Here is an 8,995-nt window from a genome sequence, read left to right as displayed (position 1 = left end):
CTTGAAGAAGTGTACAAGGACAGAGATTTATAACTAAATCCTTTAGAATATACTGAGAACTATGCCCTGAAGATACTAATCATAATGCATCGAGAGGCCTAGGACTCAAAACAAAACCAAGTTTTTCTTTCACCTATATAAATAATTTTGTAGTAACTAAATCAAAAGCGATATTGACAATGCCAGGTCTTACGGACCTCAGTTCAGGACAGCAGTAAATACATGACTACTGTAATTAAGTTCCATTTGAGTTAACAAGTTAAGAGCATACTTACTGCTGTTTTGAACAAGACCATTTGCATTTCCATCTATTCTTACAATTAGGGCCCTGTGGAGAGCTAAAACCAATTCCAAATTCATTATCAAAGTATAAATAAATTGGAGCAGAACAGCACACACTTCCTTATGCTGATATGGTCAAGGCATTTATGTTCAGTAAAGTGCAGGATGCTATCTGAGGTTTATCCTTGAGGAAAGATACCAGAATAAAACTAAAAGTAAAGTCTGTACTACAGCTGCGTTTCAGGTTGTAGTAGTGAATGTGAGACATTCAGGACCTTCTGAAAGGAAATTTGCAGGTAGCTAATATAAGTTTCTGTCCTACAAATTAAAGGCCATTTCTGCATTTGAGAAATACAACAAAATACAGGTTTCATTATGCAGCAGAGTCCCCTAGTCAGGAAAAAAGGGCGATAGTAACTTCCTGTTACGCTGTCGAAACCCCAAGGAGTGAAACAGGATCCTTCCCTCTGATGACACCAGTCCTAGCTGCAGAACATTAAGTCTTGCCACCCCCCTTTGCCTTTTGAAGCACCTTCTGAGGAAGTAATAAAATATTGCAGTCTATTGACAGACTTTTCTTAGTTTTCCCATCCGAGTCATCACTTTCTAGTATTAAGGAAGCCTTTAGCAATTCAACACATCTACACTGCAGAATGAGTATCATTATGTCCTCTTCGTGACTAAGTGAAAAAACAGAGCTCTTAAGCTACGTATTTTCTTCCTCAGGATGTCTCTGTGCTTCTCGATGTGGCTCTAGATTCTCATGTTCTTATTCACAGGAGGATTGAGCATACCTGACTTTAAAATGCTCATATTGAAAATTACCTGCTATAGTAGGTAAACTTTCTTAGAAGGTATCACATACAGTGTGTAAAGCTGGTACCTACTTACAAGGACAGTCCTTTTCAGACTTAGTGATACCTATACAAGTGAGCCCCAAATGAGCGGCGCAGCTGAGGACAGGGGCACAAATGGCTCAGGATGGAACTACGCACTGATCAAAAGCAACCAAGATAGTACCTGAAGACTTCACACAGCTCTCCCTCTGATGCCTAGGTAGTCCTGTACCAATACGATTAATTTGACATCCTTTTTTTCCACTTCTTAGTAGCCTTCAAAGAAAAGTAACACTTGAGGAGGCACAGCCAGGCATGTTAAAGTTGCATTTAAGAGCAAGCACCAGAGTATCATGCAAGAACAGCTTCATAACTTTCTGGATGACTCTGGAAACCTCTTCTGGAATAAGGATAGATTTCTTTAAAGAAAGCTGGTACCATCTTGAGCTTTTGCTTGTTCTCCCCTACCGCCATAGGAAAGAATCATACAAAGCTAAATAAAAATAGGAACATATGCAGGGAGACTGGACTTTAAAGGTTGCCTCACTGTCAACAGTAGTAGAAAGGAAATGAAGCATGGCTGTACTACTGTCCTTTCTGCTTTTGGGCAGAGTAGGTGCCAGCTGCCCATAGAACTGAGAGAGGAAGCTGGGTTGCAGGTAGAGTCTGTGAACTAAGACTGTCTCTGTCATAAACACTAAGGGAATCAGTCTGGATAACCACTGAAGAAAGAGGAAGCTACAGCTAATCACATATCCCAGAAAGCAACATTGTTCATTAAATGAGGTTACTAAAAGAGGCAAAAAGAGGACAAGGTTAGAACACTGTAAAAGCCAATGACTATTTCCACATTGAAGAGTTTATAATAATAGTTCCTAAACAAATTGAAAACAAGAAACTGAATTAGGTTCAGATGGTCTGCTCCTAAATAAACCACACTGTGGAAGATTTCACAAGGCAATGCTGAAGCATAAATATCCATACCCAGTATAACAACACATTTAATCTTTGGGGGTGGGGGATGGAGTAAGTTGCGGGGGGGGGGGGGGGGGGGGGGGGGGGGGGCACATGTCTAGACAAGGTTAGATCAGCCTTATGTAGTACCTGTGAGAGCTAAACTCAATTTATTACCAAAGGCTAATGAAACATGACCTCAGGTATGGCCCAGACCATGTAAGCATGTGAAGTCCATTGAAAACAAACCAGGTTCTTGTAGTCACTCCTTCCCTCCGGCCCCAAATTTGATGTATACTTTATAATGGCATTGACATTTTGGAATCCAGTCTTACAGATACCTCAAAGTTTGGCATAAAAACAAATAGTTGTCATCTGGAGTAAGATATTTGGGAAACTTGAGCAAGCTAAATAGGAATTGTTTTGAGTCCTCTTTTATAAAACCTATTTTTTTAGGAATTATAAAGTTAGAAATTAAGATTATTTGCTTCTATGAAACAGCATGCAGTGAATTTCACTCGCTAGTATGAAAGGTATATTGTGGTTGAATATTTTGCAAAAATTTCTGAAAGATATTGTTTAACCATCTGAAGTCATATCTAGGAATACTCTCAAAAGCATTAAGAAACATACTGTATAGTCCTAGGATTCATTTAGGAAGACATTCATAAATCTAACCTCTCAAACCTTTTTGTTTTTGACTTTCCATCTAAACAGTGTTTGTTACACTCCAGGACAGGGTAGCAAAACAAAAACTTCCATCAGTATTTAAACAAAACGGTTCATCTTCCAAACAGTAACAGTTTGGTTGCAAACCAAATATTGCAGCACTTTCATAAATAGTCTATAGCAGAGATATTAACAGCAATAGGAATTTTTAGGCCAAAAGTGTGTCTCAAATAAGATTTCTAAAGAGAAAAAAAAAAGCATCAATGAAAACAAGCAAAAATGATACCCCAAACCCCCTCACCCAAACACTCATCTCCTACAATGCACAAAGACCAGGTCATATGTGCAGTCTAGAAACTGTTTCATATTAAGAAGGGAAAAAAGCCTCAAAAAGAAAAAGAACACAAACCCAAAGTGGTAGCCACCTTCACTGTAAATTAGGAGATCTCTTCTATATTTTAAACTACAGCATACAAAAAGATAACAGTGCATAGAGCTATACCTGAAAAAATAGACTATGCTGTCTGATATCTTGGTTTTACTGTGCAAAGGACTAGAAGAAAGGTACATAAATAATTTTGAAATACACCAATTTTTTTTAGAAATGACCACCCAGAAAAACTACACAGAGTGTAAGTTTTTGCTTTAGTCATCTTTTATGAGCTGAGAACTTCCCTAAATACTGATGACAAGATGAGAAACTCAGGATAAACAGAATAAGTGGAACATTTGGATAACAAAGAAAAAAAAAATTTAGGCGTAAACTATCACATTGCAAGACTGGAAGCCTGACCCTGGTGCAGCGAGTTACTTTGTAGCACATCAGAGCCTGCAAATGCTCTCTGGTATTACCAACAACAGTATTTTGTTATGGAATAGGCAGTCCAGAAAGATAGTGTATTTGCCCATATTGCCAAGCACCAGGCTTGGAATGCTTTCTATTGAGATTTCTCTGCATCAATGAACAATTACAGGCCCTCATGTAATGTTCCTCATTTACAAGCATCTATTGCGCTGTTTCAGCTTCTTTAAATCTGATATTGGGATACAGATGTGCTTGGTTTCATTTTGAGAAAACTGACTGCTAAGATAAAAAGCAAAGGATACTCAAGTACAATTCTCTGCTGCTTCTGCTTCTTGATTCACAGGGTCTTTTCTTTGTTCCACTACAGAACACTGATTTTAGTTAGCACTTCCAAATCTAGTTCCATTTTTCATGGGTTAAATACAAAAATACTTCATATTCAGCTTGAGGTTGTGTGGGCTTGAGCAAATTCCTTATAGAAGTCTAACACTGTATTATTTTGCTATGTGTATATGCTTTGGTTTTTTGGTTTTGTTTTTGTTTATTTGTTTTAAATCATGAAGCTGACCTCATGATGCCTCTGAATTTATGTCTTTAGGAAAATGAAAGAGATATCAAAAACACCTGGTCTATTTCTTCTAATGTAAATATAGAAACTTCTCACCAATTTATCTTTTTAAAAAATTTCAGTACCCAAGAAAGTATATGATTTTTTTCTGAGGGCAGAGAGGGAAGAAAATAGATGGTCTTACAGATGTTAATGACAGAAGATGATAGAATTTTATCATGCCATCTATAAAATGCACTTAAGAGCTTGGTGCTTTAACACACACTACAGTACCAATTCAGGTGTTAATTAGTAGGGCTCATAGCCACTAGGAATATCCTTTTTGCTTTTTATGTCAGCAGAGGGGGCATAGCTGGGGGAGGAAAAAAACCCCCACAACAAAAACCAAACCAACAAAACACCACCCCCCTACTCATTTATATACCTTATGGATCCTTGCTACTGCATCACCCTTCACAGAGATGACAGCAGCTGACATAACTCTAGCTCTTACAGTATTTATAACAGATAAGGCTTTTTTCCAGCTCTTACAGTGTTTATAAAAAACAAGGCTTTTTTCCTGTATAAGAATTAGCTGCTTTGTGCACAAAAAACATTGCAAAATTCTTTCCAATGAACAAAGCCTCAGACCCTTCAGAAGCAATGTTTTTAAGTTTATCAAAGCCAGAGTTAAAAGGAAGATGTGCTACTGTTTCTACATTCTAAATAACGGATATTCAAAAGGAAAAAACGTAAATTAAATAAATCGTTCTGGCATGCAGAGCACAGATACAAAAGACACAGAAGCATTTTTGTGGTGTCTTGACATAGCAGTTTTATCTGTGACACATTGTAAGGACAGACTAGAAAACTTAAGTGGGACCCTAGGACTGACCAATACAAAGCCATGTCTGAATACAGAGCAATGCAAGATATGCATTGCCAACCATATGAAATGTAATGCAAATGATTTTTCAATGCAAACCATATGAAAAATCTCCATCTGAAGGGTTTGAGGTGGAGAAATACTGGCAAAACTGAGTTTGAAAGTATTGCGTGTCTTGCTCCTACAGTAAAAATGTCGTTGACAAACCATGTTGGCAACCAAGCTAGAACAGGACATACGTCATGTTGCACAGCCTGTCAAACTTACGTAAACACTAACTAGCTTCGTATAATATTTGGAATGCTGAATTGCTTTGCCATAAAACAGTGTAAGTGACATCACATGGCTTCACTAGAGTTTGGCTTGAACCAGAACAACAGATCTGAATTTCTCCGTGCTTTTAAAGAATTTCTTGGATTCAAACTGCTCAGCTGGTCTGTAACTTGACTGGAGGGATCCATCAAGTCCAGCCCTGCATTGAATCATGCCACAAGGGAATGTTTCTGAGTTGCATTACTTATCCAGGTGGATATCTCGCAGCATGGGACTTCAGGAGAGCAAACATAGCCCTGCTTAAGTTCCTCTTTAGCTATAAATAATTACGCTCACTCTAAGAAGCTGTGCTAGAAGCAAAGAGCTGCCCTGTACCGAACATCACTTCAGGAACAGGTTCCTATCCTATGTGCTGGGCCAAACTCCATTTTCTAATACTAGAGCTGTCCAACTTAAAATGTTCAGTGACACTGAGAGCAATACTAACATACTATGGTACTTTTTGTGGGAAATCAACACACCTGGATGCCTCAAAGTGCCTGTGCGCTCACATACAGCTTGAGAAACAAAGAGGAAGAATTAGAGGTCTGCAGGCAGTTGCAGGGCTACGATCGCATTGGTGTCAGGGAGACGGTGGGATAGCTCACAGAACTGGAGTGCCGTGATGGACGGATACAGGCTCTTTAGGGATGACAGGCCAGGAAGGTGAAGAGGGGGAGTTGCCCTTCACATGAGACAGCAGCAGGAACGCATGGAGCTCAGCCTTGAACCTACAATGAGCCAGGTGACTGCCTATGGGTCAGAATTAGCAGGCAGACCAACACAGGCAATGTTGTGGTGGGTGTCTGCTACAGACCATATGATCAGGCACAAGTAGATGAGGTCTTCTTCAGACAACTGGAAGAAACTTCACATTCATAGGCCCTGGTACTCATGGGAGACTTTAACCACTCCAATATCCGCTGCTCCTTCACTGGGTGACACCCAGCGCCCACCTCTGGCAGGCAAGGACACTGTCTGCCCAACCTCAGAGAGGGGCCCCACGCATCCCCGCAGCCCCAGGTCTACAGACCTGCATCCTCCCTTGGCAACTTGACCTGAGTCAAGGCCTGTGCTGATCCAGGGGCAATTGCTCATTATACGAAGTAATGAATTTTACATACCTCATACCATCAAATACTGACCTGACATCTAGGAATATATGTTTTACTTATAAATAATTCCAGAGATAACTGGGAAAAATTCTGTAGGCTATATTGTAAATTATGACTCCACACTAGTTTATTTTGAGCTATGTCTCTATCAGTAAGGATTGAAGGATTGAGTCCCATTTAACACAGTAAACATAACCCACCTGAGCAAGATCTCAGGGTCACTCCTTTGGCTGTGCACTCAGACTGTTGAATGCTTTGACATAAAAGCTTTGTATGTATTTTACAGATAACCAGACCACGCTGCATATGAAGTATAAACTAGTTTCTATAGCTGCTGCATTAGTGAAGAGCTACAATCAAACTAGCTGACTCTGCAAGAAAATAATTCCTGCATCATATATTCATCTTGATTACTACTTGTAACAAACACTATCTCATAATTTCTTTTGTGAAATCATAAATCCACAGAATTAAAAACAATTTATAGTGTCACTTTCAAACCCAGCTGAAGTTTCCCTTCATCCCATGGTTATTAACATTTATTATTTTTGTTCTTTTTCCAAAACACAGTATTTTGGAAGTTATGATGGTAAATCCAGAGAGGACAGAAACATGGTTCCAAAGTATGCTGCTAAAAGGAAAGCAACTTTAATAACAACAGTAAGTATTGGTTTCCACGTGACCAAAGCTCAAACTCCATGTAACAGATAAGATAACCTTCATGAGGGATGAAATCTCTGCTTTGCTGAACTCGGGGTGAGCTTTGCCAGAGAGTTAAACAGGCCGTAATTTCACCCCCCAGAAAAGAATTCAGGAACAAGAGTAAAAAACCAAAGGAACTAAAAATAGCCCTTTTCCTGGTCCCACATATATGACAGCTGTTCAGCTACATGTGTTCCTGGATTTTGCTACCTATGACAGCAAAGAAACAGACCTATCAGACAATGTGCCAAGAAAATGGAGAACTCCAAATATTTTTATTGTTGACAATACTATTCGGGAAGTTAGTTATGAGTCAAACTAAGTACTGTAATATCCCATATATGCTGTTTATATTCATGTAATCACAGAGAAATGCACTGGTTGGCTACAATATCACTTAAGAGCAGAGCGACTGATCCCTTCTCAGAGTCAGTTACATCCAAAAGTACTGTGGTAAAGCAAAGAAAGATCCATCTCGTTTAAGATGGTAGGCTTATCTGGAGTTACTGCTATAACCATTAAAATACAGTAGCTGAGGGACCTTTAAAAAGTGGTTTAAGATGATGTACTCATCCTATTGCACAGAGAAAGAGGGCTAACTGCAGGTTTCATCCTACTCTATGTCTCCCAAAACAGCCACCTATATGGAACTCAGCTATAGCATTCACCTGCAACCTATAGAGAATTTCTTCAGTTAGCCACATACTAAGTCCTATCGTGGTTTCTAGTATGAGCTGTTTGGATGGGCAACAACATGTAAAAAGATTCTGCCTCAACTGGCATGTCATACACGTCAATGACATATCTAATGTACAAAATGCAAAGCATGCAAGTATACTACTCCCATGATCAGAATAGAGAGGAACATCTTGTCCCTTCTGAGTGCAGGAGATTTCTTGTTGTTCATAATGGTAAGAGAATTAAAAAAAAAAAAAAATCTTTTATAAGACGACAGAAGCATGAACATTTTTCAGATAAAACCTAAGACATAGTTAACAACAGGAAAAAGCTGAGTACCCATCAGTGCTTTATAACACACTGTAATGCAAAATGAATCAGGAATCCTTGGTTGGGAAATGGAAACATTTGCATCTGTGAACAGTCAGTCTGACTTCAGCGCCTCATGCAGCAATTACTTACACATGCTTTTTAAGCAAATTACAACATCAAAATATTCTCCATCACATTAACACAATGTCCAAACTTTCTTTTATTCTACACAACTTCAACACGTTCAGCATATGTGCAGATTTGGTATTTTATTTTTCTGTGGAAGAACTCCACTGACATGATTAGGCTCAGAGGTATTTCTGATCTACACTAAATCCTTTGGGGAGTTGGGATTGGATACAGAAAAGCTCTGTTGTAATGTAGAAATTAGATGCTGAAGGTGGGTTAGCTGTACTTATTTTCTCCAATTTGTGTAATTTGTATTTGCTTATTCTGAAGCACTTCTTTTCCACAGAGGCACATATGGAACCAAAATGTGTAATAATGTAGTAAACAACAGCTGCAGCCACCTTTTAGCTTGCTTCTATTCTATAGCATATTAGCAGTTTTTGCTAGGACTTTGCAAAGCTCTAGGTATTATTACTTACCTACATGAGGGATGGAAAGGAAGGCAAAACACCTTTGAATTTACCTCAAAGTTGACAGAGATCAGCTCAAGCAGGATGCAGCATCCACACGCTGCTTCAACAACTCTGCATAAAGTGTACTGCGAGAGAGCGGTGCAACACATCTCAGACACTAACCACTGAGTCACGCAGCTGGTCTCAGAACAACTGTTTGAATAGTAAGTAGAAACTTCCCTTCTCAGGGCTGAGTTCATCACCTGGATCATAGCATTTGAGTCTCACACCACATACTTCAGAGCTCCCTATGAGG

Source organism: Mycteria americana, chromosome 5 (assembly GCF_035582795.1).
Source record: "Mycteria americana isolate JAX WOST 10 ecotype Jacksonville Zoo and Gardens chromosome 5, USCA_MyAme_1.0, whole genome shotgun sequence".
Lineage (NCBI taxonomy): Eukaryota > Metazoa > Chordata > Aves > Ciconiiformes > Ciconiidae > Mycteria > Mycteria americana.
This window is presented reverse-complemented; position numbering follows the sequence as displayed.